Source organism: Callorhinus ursinus, unplaced genomic scaffold (assembly GCF_003265705.2).
Source record: "Callorhinus ursinus isolate GAN/ISIS: 27379988/994484 unplaced genomic scaffold, GSC_fseal_2.0 scaffold4, whole genome shotgun sequence".
Lineage (NCBI taxonomy): Eukaryota > Metazoa > Chordata > Mammalia > Carnivora > Otariidae > Callorhinus > Callorhinus ursinus.
Window position 1 is genome coordinate 47,281,685 of NW_027397066.1, and position 19,234 is coordinate 47,300,918.

Here is a 19,234-nt window from a genome sequence, read left to right on the forward strand (position 1 = left end):
TAACAACAAAGGCTGGTGGTAGTGGATGAGTCCGGCAAAAACCTCTGTCCCTCAATGCCTGTAAGAAGGATTTTATTGCTGCCATTGAAAAGGTTCAAAACTCTATGCTTTGCTTGAACTCCAACTTTCTCACTGAGAAAAAGCCTTAGCTAGAGAAAGAAGCAGCAAATGCTGCTGTTGCCAGAAGGAAAATAATTTACAAGCCTGGGAGAGTGGCAAGAAACATTCCTGAGCTCAGGATCCTATGTCAATACCATTAAAGATCTCCTGTTTGTAGAGTAGCAAGCTCTCTTCTACAGAAGGCCCACCAAAGGTACAAAATTTCACTCTCCTAGGGAGATGGCGAAGAAACAGAGAAAACCCTACCTGTGAGGCCAGGCTACTTCCTCTAAAACCATACTAGTGAGCAGTGACTAATAAAAAGCAACAGCTTAACACTAAGTGTGGGACAAGGTAATGGAGAACACATCCTCTGTTGCACAAGTGTATAGGAATGGCTGAACATCACCAGTAATACATACTGACAACATATACCTCTGATATGATGCACCAAGAAGGGCACCTTACTTTTGTAGTACTTTTGCCAAAAACACATTACCTCTAATTAATCATGAGAAACACCAGACAAGGTCAAATGTAGGGACATTCTATAAATATGACCAGGACTTCTCAACGTGTCAAGATTATGAAAAACAAAGGAAGATTCAGAAACTGCCACAGGTTGGAAGAGACCAAGGAGATGTGACAATTGCATGCTGTGGGGGATTATGGATTAGATCCTGGAATTACATAAAGAGACATTAGTGGAGGGGCACCTGGGTGGCTCAATTGGTTAAGCATCGGACTCTTGGTTTTGGCTCAGGTCATGATCTCAGGGTTGTGAAATTGAACTCCACATCAGGCTCCATGCTCAGTGTGCAGTCTGCTTGAGATTCTCTCCCTCTCCCTCTGCCTTTCCCCTCACTCATGCATTCTCTCTCTAAAATAAAATAAATAAAATCTTTAAAAAAAAAGGAGAGACATTAGTGGCAAAATTAGATAAATCCAAATACAATCAAAATTTCAGTTAATAATATGTACCAATATTAATTTCTTAGTTTTGATAATCATGCTTAGGTTATGGAAAAAAATAACCTTAGTGGAAGATGGGTGAAGATTACACAGGAAATCCCTTATAACTCTCCTTTAAATCTAATATTATTTGAAAAGAAAAAAGAAACAAACTATATCAGCATTAGGAATGAAATTCAGAGTATCACTAAAGATTCTGCAGATATTAAAAGGAAACTAAGGAATATTAAGAACAAATTTATTCCAATATGTTGACATGTATGAAATGTATAAATTCTTTGAATTATAGAAACTATCAACATTAATTCAAGAAAAAATAGAAAACCTACCTTGTTTGATTGTTAAACAATTGCATTTATATTTTAAAACCTTCTGACAAATCTCTAAGCCTAGACAACTTCACTGATAAATTCTACTTAATACTTAAGGAAGAAATAATACCAATTTTATATCATCTCTTCTGGAAAATAGAGGAGGTAGGAATAGATCCCAATTGATTTTTTGAGATAAAAATTATCTTGATCTCAAAACAAAGGAATTACAATAAAACTGTAAAACAATATTCTTCATAAACATAAATGCAAAAATATTCAATAAAAATATTAGTAAACCAAATCCAGATAAAACATCAGTCTTGACCTATACCTTGTGCAAGGCTGCATGGAGGAAATGCAGAGCACCAGACAAAGAACAGATAATACATGATGATCAAGTGGAGTTTATTCTGGAAATTTAAGGTTTTTAACATCTAAAAATCAATCAACATAGTTCTATAACTACAAACTGAAGAACAATAAGATTATTTCAAATGATGAAGAAAAAGCATTTGACAAAATTCAACATAAATTCATGATTTAAACAACTATAAGCAAAGTGGGAATTAATGTGAACTTTCTCAACATGATAAAAAGCATCCTTGAAAAATCTACAACTAACAAGAACCTCCATGGTAAAACAGAGAATGTTTCCTTGAATATTGGGAACAAGGCAAAAACCACTCTTTATTAAATATTAAATTGAAAGTCCTAGCAATGGAATAAATTAAGTAAAAATTCATAAAATGAATATAGAATGAAAAAAGAGGTGAAAATTATTCTTATTCACAAATTTCTATGAAAATTCACAATTTTCTATGTAAAACATCCTAATGAATCTACAAAAAAACTATTACAAGGGTGCCTGGATGGCTTAGTCAATTAAGCAGCTGCCTTCGGCTCAGGTCATGATCCCAGGTTTCTGGGATCCAGCCCCACAAGAGTTCCCTGCTCAGCGGGGAGCCTGCTTCTCCCTCTGACCCTCCCCCTGTTTGTACTCCCCCACCATCAAATAAATAAATAAAATCTTTTAAAAAAATCTATTCCAACTGATAAGTTAGATTATCAAGGATATTAAAAATAAGATTAATGCATAGAATGCAGTCACTTTTTTATACTAGTAAAGAACAATTGAAAATTCGATATTTTAAAAAATACAACAAAATTGCAAGAAAATATGAAACACTAATCGTATATGTACAATACCTTTTCACTGAAACTATAAAGCATCCATATGGTAAATTAAAGAGGACTTAAGTAACTGGGGCAACATTCTTTTTTCATGGATTGTATTGTTCAATATTGTAAAGATATTGATTTTCCCCTAATTAAGCTATAAATTAAATGCAATTAATTTAGTTATATATTAAATGCACTTGCAAAAAAATGCCAACAGGTTTTAATATAAATTGACAATTTTTAAATAAAAATAGACAATCTAAATCTAAAGTTTCTATAGTGGGGGGTGCCTGGGTGGCTCAGTCGTTAAGCATCTGCCTTTGGCTCAGGTCATGATCCCAGGGTGCTGGAATCATAAATAAATTCTTTAAAAAAAAATAAAAAATCTTAAAAAAAGTTTCTATTGATAAGCAAAGGAATTAGAATAGCAAAAACAAAAACAAAAACAAAAAAGACAGAATTGGAGTAAACATCTACATAATTAAAGGACTTACAAATTTGCAATAAAGAAGACAGTATGGTATTGATAAAAGGACAGATTCATAGATCAATGGAACAGAATAAGGATACCAGAAATAAATCCACTTTTCATATTCCATTGATTTCCAACAAAGATAATTCAACAGAAAATTGATAGACTTTTCAACAAACAGTGTTGGAACAATTATATATCCACAGGTAAAAAATATCAGTATTGACTTCTGTCTTGTACAAGTCTGCTCTGAGGATATACAGGGAACTGGGGGGTGGGAAGTGTGTATGTATATGTGTGTTTTGTTTTTTGGGGAGTCTGTCAGGCCCTTTGTCTCCATCAGTGATTTGAGGTAGTCCAAATCAACATGTCAGCAACATCCTGGCAGATCATTTTAAGATAATCCTGTGAAAGATATACTGTGCCATGCCAGGGGCACCTGGGTGGCTCAGTTGTTAAACATCTGCCTTGGGCTCAGGTCATGATCCCAGAGTCCTGGAATCGAGCCCACATCAGGCTCCCTGCTCCATGGGAAGCCTGCTTCTCCCTCTCCCACTCTTCCTGCTTGTGTTCCCTCTCTTGCTGTGTCTCTCTCTCTCTCTCAAATAAATAAATAAAATCTTGAAAGAAAGAAAAAGAAACAAACAAACAAACAAAAAAAGAAACAAAGAAAGAAAGAAGAAAAGAAAAGAAAAGAAAAAAAAGAAAAGAAAAGAAAAGAAGAGAAAAGGAAAGGAAAGAAAAGAAATACTGTACCAGCCAGGAAGTGATCCACTTACTAACTGCCCTTTTGGAATTAAAGCCTATCTATTGGGTCCAGAATTATCTTATAATCACAAGAGCCAGAGTTTCTCAGGGCATCTGGTTGACCTAATTGGTGGGTAAAATGGTTGGAGAGTACCCCGAAGGGGAGAAATAATGACTGGGGCTCTTGTGGGTTGTCTCAGGCACTTAAGGGGTACTTTGAACATTTTGAGGGGAGCTCTAAAAGTTGGAGGGATGGTTCAGTGGTGCAGAGCCTCTAAGTGGGACAAGAGCCCAGGTCTAACAGAGGTACTGTGGTAAGCCATACACAAAACTCAATTTAAATTGGATCATAAATCTAATGTAAAATCTAAAATTATAAAATTTCTGATTGATAACATTGGAAAATCTTTACAGTCAGGTTAGGCAAAGATTTTTTTTTTTTTTTTTTTAGACAACACACATAAATCAGGAAACGTAAATAGAATAAGATGTGTAAATTTGACTTTGTCAAAACACTTCTGCTATTTGAAAGACAGTTAAGAGAATGAAACCAGACACAGACTAGGAGAAAATATTTGCACAGCACATATATAGATAGCACACATAAATGACATATATTCTATATACATCAAGAATTATCAACACTCGGGGGTGCCTGGGTGGCTCAGTTGGTTAAGCGACTGCCTTTGGCTCAGGTCATGATCCTGGAGTTCCAGGATCAAGTCCCACATCGGGCTCCCTGCTCAGCGGGGAGTCTGCTTCTCCCTCTGACCCTCTTCCCTCTCATGCTCTCTGTTTCTCATTCTCTCTCTCTCAAATAAATAAATAAATAAATCTAAAAAAAAAAAAAGAATTATCAACACTCGGGACGACTGGGTGGCTTAGTTGGTTAAGCGTCTGCCTTCGGCTTGGGTCATGATCCCGGGGTCCTGGGATCGAGTCCTGCATTAGGCTCCCTGCTGAGCAGGGACCTTCTCCCTCTCCCTCTGCCTGCAGCAACCCCTGCTTGTGCTTGCTCTCTCTTTCTTCTCTCTCTCTGACAAATAAATAAATAAAATCTTAAAAAAATAAAAAAAAAGAATTATCAACACTCAATTATAAGAAACAACCAAATTTAAATATGGGTAAGGATTTGAATAGACATATCTCCAAAAAATATACATAAATGATAAGTAAGCACATGAAAAGATGCTCAGCATCACTAGTCATGAAGGAAATGGAAATCAAAACTATAATGAGATATTATAATACACTTATTAAAGTGGTTTAAAAAAATAACTAAACATTTCAAATGTGGGGGAGGGAAAGGACCAATTGCAACATACAAGTGTTGCTGATGAAAATTCAAAATGAGAAAGCTACTTTGCAAAAGAGGTTGGCAATTTCTTTTTTTTTAAAGATTTTTAAAATTTATTTATTTGTCAGAGAGAGGGAGAGCACAAGCAGAGGGAGCAGCAGGCAGAGGGTGAAGCAGGCTCCCCGCTGAGCAAGGAGCCCAACACGGGACGCGATCCCAGGATCCTGGGATCACGACCTAAGCCAAAGGCAGATGTTCAACCAACTGAGACACCTAGGTGTCCCGGATGTTGGCAATTTCTTATACAGTGAAACAGTTTTACCTTATGACTCAGTAACCTCACTACTAAGTATTTACCCAAGAGAAATGAACTCATCTGTCTACACAAAAACTTATATATAAATATTTTTATCAGGTTTATGCATAGTCACCCGAAACAGGAAACAAATTGTTCAGCAAGTTGTAAATGGGCAAAAAAGAAAAAAATAAAATAAAAGATATATCCATATAATGGAATACTACCAAGCAGTGAAAAGGAACAAATTACTGATACATAAAACAATGTAGATGATCTTAAATGGATCATCCTAAGTGAACAAAGCCAGGTTCAAAAATTATATAACCCATGATTTCATTTCAAAGACATTCTAGAAAACACACACATGTTGGATTGTAAATAGATCAGTGTTTTCCAGGATTTGGGAATGGACCCAAGAGATTAACTACTAAGGGTAATAAGGTAACTTTTAAGAATTATGAAATGTTCTATATTTTGATTGTGATGTTGATCATGACTGTGCATTTATCAAAATTCACAGAACTGTTCACCAAAGCCAGGGTAATTCTTTCTTAATTATATCTCAACTGAAGTTTAATAAAAGAGGCAATAAAAACTACATAATTTTATACATGAAAAACCTATTTTCCCCCAACACCATCCCTCACTACTATCTATCATCAGATGATCTCTATTTATCAAAAGTATATATATACAGAGACATATTTTTTCTATTGTCTTACTTATTTTTACACATTTTATTTTAAATTCTTAGACTCCTAAGAAGTTACAAAAACAGTACGGTGTTCCCTTAAACTCTATCTTTATATTTCTTCAGTGATAACAGCTTATATAACCATGGTGTATTATAAAAACAAAATGAAATTAGTACAATACTATTAAACTGTAGACAGCATTCAGATTTTACTAGTTTTTACATGCTCTCATATTGTTATTATTATTTGTTTGTTTTGTATGAAGAGACTGGGTTATAAGCCATGGGTTATAGCACAACAAATGCTTTGATCAATGCTATGGAATACTGCCCAGGTTTTAAATTGACTTCCAGTTGGCACACAGCACACAGTGAGACAAAACTCTAAAAACCAGATTTACATGTGAACCACAGCCCACAACACCTGAACACAAAGCATTCTAAAACCCAATCAGATTGACTGGCCTCTAATTTAAGAGTTAAATATGAACCAGGGTCTCATAGCAATAGTTAAACTGCCAAGGTACAATGCAAAATTAATCATCATAAGAAGAACCAAGAAAATCTCATTTTAAATGAGAACAGATAATCAACAGATACCAACACCAAGATGGCACAGCTGTTGGAATAATTGGTTAAGTATTTTAAAGCCACATTCTTTAAAATGCTCCAACAAGCAATTATTAATACACTTAGATTTAATTTGGAAAAAAAAAGATGATTAGCAAAAGATGGAAGACTCTTATATTTTCTAATTATATCTTTAAAGAACTGCAAAGATATTTTAGAACTGAAAAATACAAAACCTAAACAAAAGCAAAATCCTTACCAGAGAGCTCAATAGCAAAATGGAGATGACAAAAGGAAAAAAAAATCAGTGAACTTGAAGATAAATCAATAAAAATTATCCAATCTGAACTGTAAAAATGGATTGAAAAACAAATGAATTAAACATGTTCCATAGGGGCACCTGGGTGGCTCAGTCGGTTAAGTGTCCAACTCTTGATTTCGGCTCAAGTCATCATCTCAGGGCCATGAGATAAAGCCCAACATTGGGCTCTGTGCTGTGTGTGCAGCCTGCTTAAGATTCTCTCTCTCCCTCTCCCTCTGCCCTTCTCTTTCTTTCTCTCTCTCTCTCAAACAACAACAACAAAACATGTTCCATATGACTTGTGGAGCAATGAAAACAAAAGACCTGACATTGTGTTATCGATATTCCAAAAGAAAAAGAGGAAAAGTTATCTGATGAAAATATTTGAAGAAATAATGACTGAAAACTTTCCAAATGTTAAAGTTGTAAATGTGCAGACACATGAAGGTCAGTAAACTCTAAGCAAAATAAGCCCAAAGAAATCAATAACCGGACACATACACATGATAATCAAATTTCCAAAAACCAAAGACAAAGAAAAATCTTGACAGAGAGAGAGAGACAGCCAAGATACATAGCCTATAGGGTAGCAATAACTTGAATGACAGAGCATTTCTCATCAGAAGCCAGGAGTTACAGGAAGTAACATTTTTGAAATGCTAAAAGAAAAGGACAGTCAATCCATAATTTTATATTTAGTGAAAATATCCTTCAGGAATAAAGGAGAAATGAAGACAATGGAATATAAAGAAAAACTAAGAAAATTATTTCCAGCAAAACTGCTTTAAAATAATTTCTAATAGAAGTTCTTTAGACATAATGGAAATGATAAAATAAAATATGGGATATTATACACATGTTTTTCAATGATATAAAACTTGATTTATTGATTTATGATATTTAGACATTCTCAACTAGTTCCTTGTTGTGCTATGAAACTATTAACTATCTATGGATTCTTCAGACATTTAGGAATTCCATCCAACCCATGAAATAAACCTATAGTAAATTTCTGGCCATTTATTGATGCTTTTAGCTCTGGAGTTCACAGGATTAATTTCTACTTATCCTTCAGGTCTTAAATAAAATACGTTTTTTCTGAGCTTATTTCCTGAATTTGCTCAGATAGTTGTATATGTTCCTACATATGAGACTGCTGCATGGCATTTCTCCTATCATAATAATTAACTTTAAGTTATTGATTTATTGTTTTCTTAAAAGGGACTATGACTCTATTTTTCAGTATTATATTCCCATAAGCTAGCAGGCATCTGGCCCATAATAAACATTGGAAACAATTGAAATATGAGTATAGAATGGGTACTTTCTCATTCTTTGTTTAAATAAATGGATAACTTCAAGAAAAATATCACATTTTTAATATTATTCTAGAATTGTCTGATCATCAATCTTAAATGAAAAAATACAATATCAATTTAGCATTTGATATTACATAGACTATTTCCTTGAAATCTCAGAATAATTTATGAAAATAACACTATTATTTTCCCTATTTTTATAAAGGGAGAAATTGAACCACAGAGAGGTTAATTCATACTCCTAATTTATAGTTGGTTAGCAACTGGGCAGGATTTGAATAAATGAAATTTTGAGAGGTAGTTCAACAACTTGCTATTTTACAGTTGCTAATTTTTATTATATTTGAAAGAAGGGATTGCTTCCAAAGAAAATTATTTATCAATTGACATTTTCACAATTGGTTATTTTCTACATTGTCCATTTCTTATAAATAATATGATATATTGTTATAAGTTTGGAATTGTGGTCATGCATATGTGATGCTTCATCACATTTTTTTTTAAGATTTTATTTATTTATTTATTCATGAGAGAGAAAGAGGCAGAGGGAGAAACAGGCTCCCCAAGGAGCAGGAAGCCCAATGCAGGACTCGAGCCCAGCATGACCTGAGCTGAAGGCAGATGCTTAACCATCTGAGCCACCCAGGCACCCGCTTCACCACATTTTTAAGCTTTAACAAAAATATCCAACCAGATGATGATAGTCAAGTGTACTTTTGGAAGTGTCAATATTAGAATGCAAGTTTGACCTTGAATATTCTTTATTCTCAGCACATATTCAAACTATTGTGGAAAGGTTCATTTTAAATGATAAAATGTATAAAAATAACAACTATTTAATTTCTCACTATGTATCATATACTTTTTTGAGCAATTAACATATATAGTTAAATTAAACCTTTATAATTTTTATATATGAGATACTGTTGGTTTCCTTGGCCAGTAGAGGAGAAACTGAGGCCCAGAAAAACAATTTAACTTGTTCAGCAACACACAGGTAATTATTGTTTGCAAAAACTTCATAAATTTGTATATTCGAAAGGACTTGTCAAACTCCACACAGCATATCCACAGCCAGGCTTTTACTTAAAAGTACAGAATAAGAGAGAATGTAGGCAAGCATTGAGAATATGAGAGTCATCCAGGCAAAGTCTCACCAGGGTTCTTATACAGACATGGACATGCTTTGTCTTTCTGGATTAAACCACCCAGATCTATGTTCTGAATTCTTTCTCCAGAATTAGCTGAGGGCAGAAGTTTCTGTAGGGTCTTTTTATGCTCTTCTGATCAGCTAGTCAAACCAGGCAGATTAAGTGCTTAGGTTAGGTGAAAACCATCCCCAAACAAACCAGCTCTGTGTCACCAATGGGGTTTTAGACTTTGAACAGCACATCATAAATTCCACTGCTCTTATATTAGTCAATAGTCAAACTCACATATGTGGACATCCCTAGAGGTAAGGCTAGACTAGGTCCAGAAGTAAATGAACTCTATCCCACATCATGTTGGAGCCTGGATTTTAACCTTGCTATTCTGGCTCCAGAGACCAAGCTCTTAATTCCATGTTATTGGTGCAACAAGAAAAACTTACTATGAAAGATGAAAAACCATGTACTAATTGATGTACTAATATTAACATGTTAATTGATCATAATTTTAATAGCAGACACTTACAACAACATCATGAATTAGATAATTTTATACACATTCCCATTTTACAGGTAAAGGAATTGAGACTTAGAGAGGGTATATAATGTTATATAGCTCTTTTGGAAGCGCTGCTTGGATTGTAGCCCTGTCTCAGCTTCTAACTAGCTGTGTGTTTTGACCACACATCTTTACCATCTTGTGCAACAGTGTTCCTATTTCTAAGCAGAAATAAACTAAACAGCTGTTTTAGAGAGTGATGAATGGATGGGGCTGCTACTTATTATATAAGATTTGAGGCAAAACCTAATAGAAAGGAAGAAAGAGTAATGCAGACATCTGGGAAAGAACATTAATGGAAAAAGCAGAAATTGCAAGTCACTGAGGCAGGCATATATTTGTAGCAGAAGGTACAGCAAAGGAAGGCAGTGTAACTAATACAGTGTGGGAGATTAAAATTAAAAAAAAAAGAAAAAAGAAAATTAAAAAAAAAAGAGTCATACAAGTCTATCTAGGTCATTAAGGTGTAAAGGGAAGGAGGGGAGCAGATCATGTGGTTTGTACACCATAAGGACTTCAGGATTTATTAAGAGTGAGATGGGAAGCTTCTAGAATGTTTAAGGAAGACCAATTATAAAATCTAAGTTACATTTAGCAATGTTCTGTTAGCTCCTGTGTGGAAAGCAGATTGTGTGTGTGTGAAAAGTGGTAAAGCAGGGAAGGGACTATGTGAAGAGAACTGATTGCTCAGACAAAGGCAGTGCATTGCTGTCAGATTAAGTGGTCTAAAATGGAGTATATTGGAAAGGTGAAACCAGGACTTAACCTGGCCTGCTTAACTCAAATGCCGTAAGTCTATGACCAGACATGGGACAAATTCCTTTACATTGTAACTCCCAGGATTCCATGGTATAACTCAAACCCATCTCTGTCTCTCCAGCTGAGAAAGGACCCTATACTAATTCCTTTTCCCAATATGCCCTCTAGCTAATGTTCCCTCCCAGGGTCCCAACTCATTCTGCATTCATTTTCTAGGAAAGCTCACCCCCGCTGTCTTAATTACCGACTATACACAGATGCGCTGCAAATCCATAATTCCATCTCTAAAATCTTTCTAATGTTCCCTGAAATTGTTTATAATTCTCTATTAAATAAAACTACTTCTTCATGCTTCAGCCATAGCAAACTCAAAACTAGACTCAACATCCAACTATTTCCTCCTATTAAGTCTTATTATCCATCGGACGAAACAAATTTGTTTCATCTATTCTGGTTACTATCTAAGTGAACTTCCAACTTTTTGAAAATGGATGCCAAGACACTTTGACAACTAAAGAGAAGAAGTTTTCAATTTATACATTAATTTTTAACAACCAGTAATGGCTGGCTGGATTAGAAAATGAAAAAGTACAATTATAGTTTACCTCTCACATCTCTTTCACACACACATAATTGGAGTTCAGTTTAATTATTAATTAAATGTTCCTTTAAGCAAAGTCAAAATACATTGAAGGTTAGGGGTTAGCTGAGTAGATGATTTTCATTCCAAATTTTTAGGAAAATCCCACATACCATGCTATGTTACAACATAGGGTGGGATTTTTAAATTCATAATCAGTCATATATTTAATCAGAGGAGTATCTATTTGTTGGAAAGACAATAAGTACTTTGGCTAAGAGTGAATCTTAAAAAATCTCTCTCTTGGAAGGTACATTTAAGAATATCTCAGCCAATGTAGAAATGCCTTCTAAAGCAATCATTAACAGTCTTCCAAACCCTGCATGAGCATGTTCAAGAGTAGTAATCATGAACCTTTATGGTAGTAAATGCACTTTTAAAAACTCTAATCATTAGGCCATTCTTTTTTTTCATATTATAGAAGGAGTTATGGAAATACTGAGCAGAGAGATATGATAAAATCCAAACTACTTAGCATGCTGTTCAAACATTTTTACAACCTAAATTCAGATAGCTGGTCTACGTGTTTCATTGTTTTCCCTTTAAATGGACCTTGCATATCTTTCCAAGCGTAACTATAGCAAATACATTTTAAGCCAACTTCTCTCTACTTGAATATGAACAAGTTTTTTTTTTTTTTAAGATTTTATTTATTTACTTGAGAGAGAGAGAGAGCAGGGTCAGAGGGAGAAGCAGACTCCCCGCTGAGCAGGGAGTCCGATGTGGGACTCGATCCCGGGACTCCAGGATCATGACCTGAGCCGAAGGCAGTCGCTTAACCAACTGAGCCACCCAGGCACCCAGAATATGAACAAGTTTTTATCCTCACTGTACTTCAGTGTCTGTATGTTAAAAAAAAAATGATAATAACAAAGTCCATCGCATAATTGTGTGAAAGGATTAAATGAATATACTGAAAGTGTTTAGGACACTGCCTACTAACTTATGTTAGGTCTTATTGTTGCTATTTTCTTATTAATATTATGATTTCTCCACTTTCTCTTATTGCCTACGTCTAATTCTAGTCCATTTTTTTGACTCTTTTTGGTCATATATTTCCTTTGCCTGGAGTTATCTTTGGCATTTTCCACCTTGATTTGATATTTAGCATATTCGATTGTGACTCTTGGTTTTCACTCCCTTTAGCTTCATATGCAAAGAAAACACTTGTAAACTTCATGGCCTGGATTGCCCTTCACTCAGTCATAAACCTACCATCAAAGTGAGAGTAGAAGAAAATTCCTAGAACAACTATTGAAGGTCCGTAATGCCAATCTGCGGTCAAATTTTCAAACTTTTTTTTTTTTCACTTCTAAAGTTCACATCAGCTATTAATCCTTATCATAGAGTGCAAACTCTAGTTCTAATCCCTAACCTCCCATCTTATTGGGATGTCCTCATGATTCCTGCTTGGTAAATTTGGCAGTGTCCTCTGAGACTTCCTCTTTTCTCTGTTAAAATGACTCTTTAACAGTAAAGACTTAGATTTTCAGGGCATTCTAAGAAATGTGCATCTTTGATGATTAGCAACTGAATCAGTGCTTCTTTTCCTGCTACCTTGATGTCTATTCTGCAAGAGCTATATGGGCCTCATAGTGGTAAGAATCACCAAGAATTTTCCAACAACATCTTTTATCCCCAAGGAACCAGTGTTTTTTAATAATGATCTTCAAATTGACTGATATTTTCACTGATTTTTTCCAACAGCCAAGTAAAGGTAGTTGAACATTCTGGCTTTATATCATTATGCCTCTTTCACTCTTTAGGCAAAGCTATGAATCTCTCTTGCAAATGCTATACATGGCCCCTTAAGAGGGGAGCTCAACAGAGAACATCCTGTGCAAGTCAACGTTTCTTTGGATACCCTTTGACATTTTATTCAAAATAATCTTTGAATATATTTATTTCTCTAGCTTTTCATTACTTGAGTTGTTTTCTTTTGGACTTATTTGTAATAAATGTTAAACATAACTCATAACTCCATTCTTACCTGCTTTTCACAACCAAATCTATGAATAGCCCCTATTAACCCCTCAATCCTATCTCAGTCCTTGAGTCAGCCCAGTATTAAAAGGTCATATCTGGATATGACTTAAAAAAAAAAATTCTCTGCATATAACTTAAAAAAAATGTGTCCTTAAAATCTAGGATATTGATTTACAAACCATCCATGAAGAAGAACAGGATTTTCTCAACCAATCCATCATGGATTGATTCCTTTATAAAACATACAGAAATACACACACATACACACACAAACACACACATACACACACACATGCCCCAAACTAAGAACTAGAAAATAAAATTGAAAAACTATAATCAAATTATAACCCCCAATTTTTACTATTGAAATTGTATTTTGGGGCACCTGGGTGGCTCAGTGGGTTAAGCGGCTGCCTTGGCTCAAGTCATGATCCAGGATGCTGGGATGGAGCTCCAATTCCGGCTCCCTATTCAGCAGGAACTCTGTTTCTCCCTCTTCCTCTGCCACTCCCCCTGCTTGTGTTTTCTCTTACTCTCTCTCTCTAATAAATAAATAAAATCTTTAAAAAATCTTTCTCTTTCTCTCTAATAAATAAATAAAATCTTTAATAAATACAAAAACTTATAAAAATGTATATTTAAAACATATAGGCAATAAACATAGAAAATGGCTATTATACTTGCAACTATTTGATCTGCAATATAAACAAAATGCCATGAGTGAAATGAAATTATCCATACTAAAGGTATATCTGCACCTTTGCAGGAATGGTATGCATATGAATATTTACAGTTTTAAATGATGAACTTGCTTCTTAGCTGTTAATTTATCTAATTTAAGTTGTGTTGATGACAATGACACAGCAACAGATACTCTATAGCTAAATAGTTTCTACATTTTATTTTATCATCACTCATGGGAGAAACCAATCTAATAGAGCATATTGATAACAGAAGGAAAAAATTCTAGAGCTATTAAGCAAGTATAAGATATTCTTTTTAAACTTTTACTCAAAATACAGCAAAAGTTTTGATGATGTATTTTCAAAATCTACCTTCAATTCTTTCACTAAATGTTTTGGCAGTCTTGACAATTTATCTTGTAAATTATAGCTAAATTAAATAATTTAATAAACATAAGTTATAGATTCTATACTATTTTCTCTATTTTTTCTTCTGCATTCAGAAAATTCTGTTATTCTTAATTAACTTTCCTCCATTCTCTAAAAATGTCTCATTATTTTTTGTGTCATATAACATAACTTAATCATGGGAGTGATAGCCTATATATTCAGAGATCTGATCACATTAAATGCCAGGATTATTCAATGACCTTAGCCATGGGGGTCACCCTAGAACTCTGTCTAGCACAAGTATTATTCTTCCTTTGCAAAACCAATGCCTCAAATACCTAGTTGGCAGGTAACATATACTTATAAAAGACATTTTAAAAATAGGGTATAAATGATACATTATTTCATGTAAGAATTAATAAGTTACTTTTGGAAATAATCAGAAAACAGAATTTAAAAAATCATTATTTTGCCTAAATATGTCCACAAAAATGCTAATGATCCAAACACAGACTAAATGTTTCTAATTGAATGGGGTGGATTTGATGGAGGGTGTTAATATTTGTCTTTAACAACAGTTTAGCTAAAATACCAAATGTAACATAACCTTTTATCTTAATGTAATTCCATTTTTTCCTGATCCACATTGGCATAAGTATTTTGTCTATTACTTTCCAGATGGCACAACCACCAGCCTAACAATTGTATACCTTAAAAATAAATGTAATCTGTCCTCAAAAAAATATACTAAAATGCATTTAGACAATGACCTGGTAGTATTTTAGAGCTTCACATGTTTCTTAGAAAGATTTCACACTCTACAGTTAACTTCACCTTTTTAAATCATTTATTAGCTTCTCTATATTCATATATTGAATCTTGTCCCTGGGAATGAACTTTAATTCTCACCATCTGTGCCTTGGCCAGGAATGTCCATATTCCTTTGATGCATAAATACATTCTGAATATTTCTCATCCTGTTAGTAAGAGCTGTGAAGCACAGAAAATAATGTTTCAAAGAGGAAACATGAGGGATCATTTATTGCTCCAGCACTTTGAAAAATCTATGAAATTCCTTTATGGCTTCTTCATTATATTTTCAATGGAAAAATTAGTTTGAGTGGCTACAAACACTGAATTTTCATGACCACATTAGCCTTTGAAGCCAAAATTATTGAATATATTATTCTCAATGCAAAATATAGTGGGATGTGGTGAGTTTGCAATTGAAATTTTTAAGTTGCCTCCAACTGGAAAACTAGTTGAGAGTTAATTTCCTAACAGCCTATCTAGTCACGCTTTAAAACCCACATAGTTTGCATAATTCAGTAGTTTGTTCCAAGGATACATTTTACAAGTCTTGAGAGCTATAACTCTGGCTTTTTTAATATTTAGTAAAGCTCTTGCAATAAGCAGTAATGTCTCAAATACAAAACTACTCCCTTGAAAACCTCGGTTGTAATTTCTAAGTGACTAAGTCATTCTCATACCTATTTCATTCAAGCCCACATTATAATTACCTCAAAATTATTGAGGGTATAACTCTACACCAACTGAAGTAATTTCTCACTGTTTGACAAAGTAAATGCATGATGAAAATACCCTTAAGTCACCTGTCTTTATTTTATTGGACTTTATCTGTTTTGTATTTTTAAATTCTAGGAAGTTCAGACAATACATGGAAGTTTTGACTCTCAGACAGATATTGGCAAACATTATCTGTAAATAAAAATGTAAATATTTTAGGCTTTGGGTAGTACAGTCTCTGTGACAACTACTGAACTCTGTAGCAAGAGAGCAACTATAGACAATGCTCAAGCTAATGGGTGTGGCTGTGTTCCAATAAGGGCGCCTGGGTGGCTCAGTTGGTTGGCCAACTGCCTTCGGCTAGGGTCATGATCCTGGAGTCCCGGGATCAGGTCCCACGTCGGGCTCCCTGCTCAGCGGAGAATCTGCTTCTCCCTCTGACCCTCCCCTGTCTTTTGCTGGCTCTCTCTCTCTCTCAAAAAAACCAAAAAAACAAAAAAACAAAACAAAAAAACCTTTATGTACAAAAGAGGTGGCTGATGAGATTTGGCCCTCAGGACCTCGTTGGCCAATGCTTACTCAAAACAATAGAATAAGACCCATGTCTCCTATCTTCTCAAGCAAAAACTACTTTCCTGACTGAAGAAGGCAGTCATATGAAAAAATGAATACATTGTGCTTCTTGGAAATGCATTCTATATTTGTTGTAGCAGTCCAATTTCATTCAGGGCCTTGTGATGGTTAATTTTATGTATTAACTTGGTTAGGCCAAGGGACCCAGATATGTTGTCAAAAATTAGTCCGAGTGTTGTTCTGAAGGTACTTTTTGGATGAGAGTAACATTTCAATGAGTAGAATTTGAGTAAATCAGTTATTTAACATTATGTTCAAACATGATAACAAGTACAATTGTAGAAGTTATATTCATATGCATCTCTATGAGGAAAAAGACTTTTCACTTAAATAATGCTTTTGAAATAACCCTGCTCATTTATTTGTGCATGAGTACAAGTGAGGTAATAGATGTTAATTGGTTGGCTTCATTGAAGCAGAAGTTTACAAAGAATATTCATATTGTTAACATTATATTTTCATAGAGAAAAATCAGTTGCATTAATTTTAAATATGATTTAAGTTTTTCATCCAGTTCATGGAATTAATTAGTAAGCCTTTTGGAAGTTCACTCTGGTAAACATGAAATATCTGAAACTATTGGGATTGTTCGTATAAATTCAGTTCAAAAGTTCAAAGTTCAAAACAAATTGTTTTAGCAATGCAACAGAAATACAATTTTGCTACGGCACAGCATCTTAGTAAATACATTGCTTAGTAAATGAGAAAACTGTGGAGCAGAAATCTATTTTGTTTATTGTGCACATATAATAAAAATTGCATCTAAACATTATAATATTAAAGAAGTAAAAATTTTCAAAATTTAAAAATATTTTATATATACAATGTACTTGCTATAAAGAATCTTCAGAGAATATAAATTTATGCATGCTAGAATATGTTTTCTCTCTGCTATTATCAGTTAGATTTTAGAAATATTTTCACCTTTGAAGAACTACTTTGTAAATTCACCTAACTCTGCTACAATATCATTACACTTTTTTTCAGTGCTCTAAATTTTGGTTGCAATTTGTTTAAAATCATTTGAAAATTATTAGTCAACATAAAGGATGAAGGCAAAATCTTCAAGATTTTTGGTAAGTAAAATTAATGTCAGTAAAGCTCCCAAACTAATACAGGTATTTGATTTCTTCATTATTTTATAGGAATAAATAAATAGTAAGAGCTCAAAAAGAAAAAAATTAAAATTCTATCATCAGGTTTTGTTTTAGCTCAGCCTTAAGAAAAAAAGTATTTGAATAGTTTATCATTTTAACTGAACAAATATATTTCAATATTAGAATAAATAAAATGAGAAAAAACTGATATTGCAGCATCTAAATTCGGCAAATTTTAAATGAATTATAGAGATGACTTTGAGTGACTTGTCTTTTCTGGCAAAAACATTTTCATGTATAATTCATTTTCTTTTGTCCCCTTTATATACCACTACCACCAGAGTCCCTCTCTCCAGCATAGCTTGGGGTGGAAAGGGGGTCAGGGAATGTATACTCCGTGTAGAGAGTTGTATAAAAGTGAACAATGTTATTAATTACGCTTCATCTGGGATTCTCAAAAATTTAGATTAATATATTGTGAAGTACAGAGGAAAGAAACACCTATCTCCCAAAGTCTGAGGCAAGATTTCATACAAATCTTATTTAGTATCTAAATAATTTTATATATGTATATATATTTCATTAAAAATCTCATGCATGTATCCACTATTAACTATTACTTATAATAATACATGATCTTCAATCTTAAGGTAAATGTGAAATTTCAGAGAGAAGTGTCAGTTTATGCCATGTTTGGACAGCCCATAACCCTGTGCTCTGTATTCACAGGGATAATCCCAATGATTCTTCTATAGATTCTTTAATAAAATAAGAGGCAGGGTACAAGCTGGAAAGCAAAATTATCTCCATAGAAAGCCACCTATTCTCATGGTCCCATACATCAAGCTTGCTTTCTACTTAATGATCTTTCAACCACTCAGGAAATTTATAGAATCAACATTTCTGTATGATGAATAATTATGCTCTGACTACAGAAGTTTTGTGTATTCTCTGGAGTAAAAAGAAACTAGGTGTGATGTATACACATGGAATTAGAAAGGAATGCAGACAGTAATAATAATAAAGGCAGTAAGTTTTATCAATCAAATATTAAGATGAGTCAGGAATTTGCAAATCTTTGAGAATGTTTAGCAGATTATTTGTAATATTGACATATTAAATGATCTCTGGCCTTATTATGCCCCAGTGTTACCATAAATCATTTATCTAAAATTATTAGTTCAAAAAGTATTATATTTAAGTGTTTATCCTTTCATCTGTTTTTATTCTTTTGTTGAGATGTATCTATTCATAATTTCATACATAGTATAAATGTTAAAGATGCAATAAAAAATCCTTGATTGTCCAACTTACTATTTTTAGAAGTCCCTTGATAATAGATTACAATTCCATTCTCTGTATTTTAACCCTCTAGGTCTCTTATCTAACCTAATGTAAATTAAGTTAACTATTGCTTCAGTAAATGAGATCAGTTGGCCTGAGTTACACTGCATATAAAAGCAATTTCTATCTCATAATAATAGGTGGGCTGTATTATCTTTTATTTTCTCTTACTGTTGATATGGTAACTCAATCCTTTGATTCTTCAA

General features: G+C 33.7%; 2 long non-coding RNA genes across 3 annotated transcripts in view; one reads left to right on the plus strand and one right to left on the minus strand.

Moving 5' to 3' along the window:
- Nucleotides 1–19,234, plus strand: part of LOC141372462 (uncharacterized) — a 76,540-nt gene that overhangs the window by 38,207 nt on the left and 19,099 nt on the right. The window contains exon 3 of the long non-coding RNA XR_012377723.1: nt 17,575–17,663. This is a non-coding gene — a long non-coding RNA (uncharacterized lncRNA). The remainder of the gene's footprint in view (nt 1–17,574; nt 17,664–19,234) is intronic.
- Nucleotides 1–19,234, minus strand: part of LOC112835920 (uncharacterized) — a 91,416-nt gene that overhangs the window by 23,875 nt on the left and 48,307 nt on the right. The window lies entirely within an intron of this gene.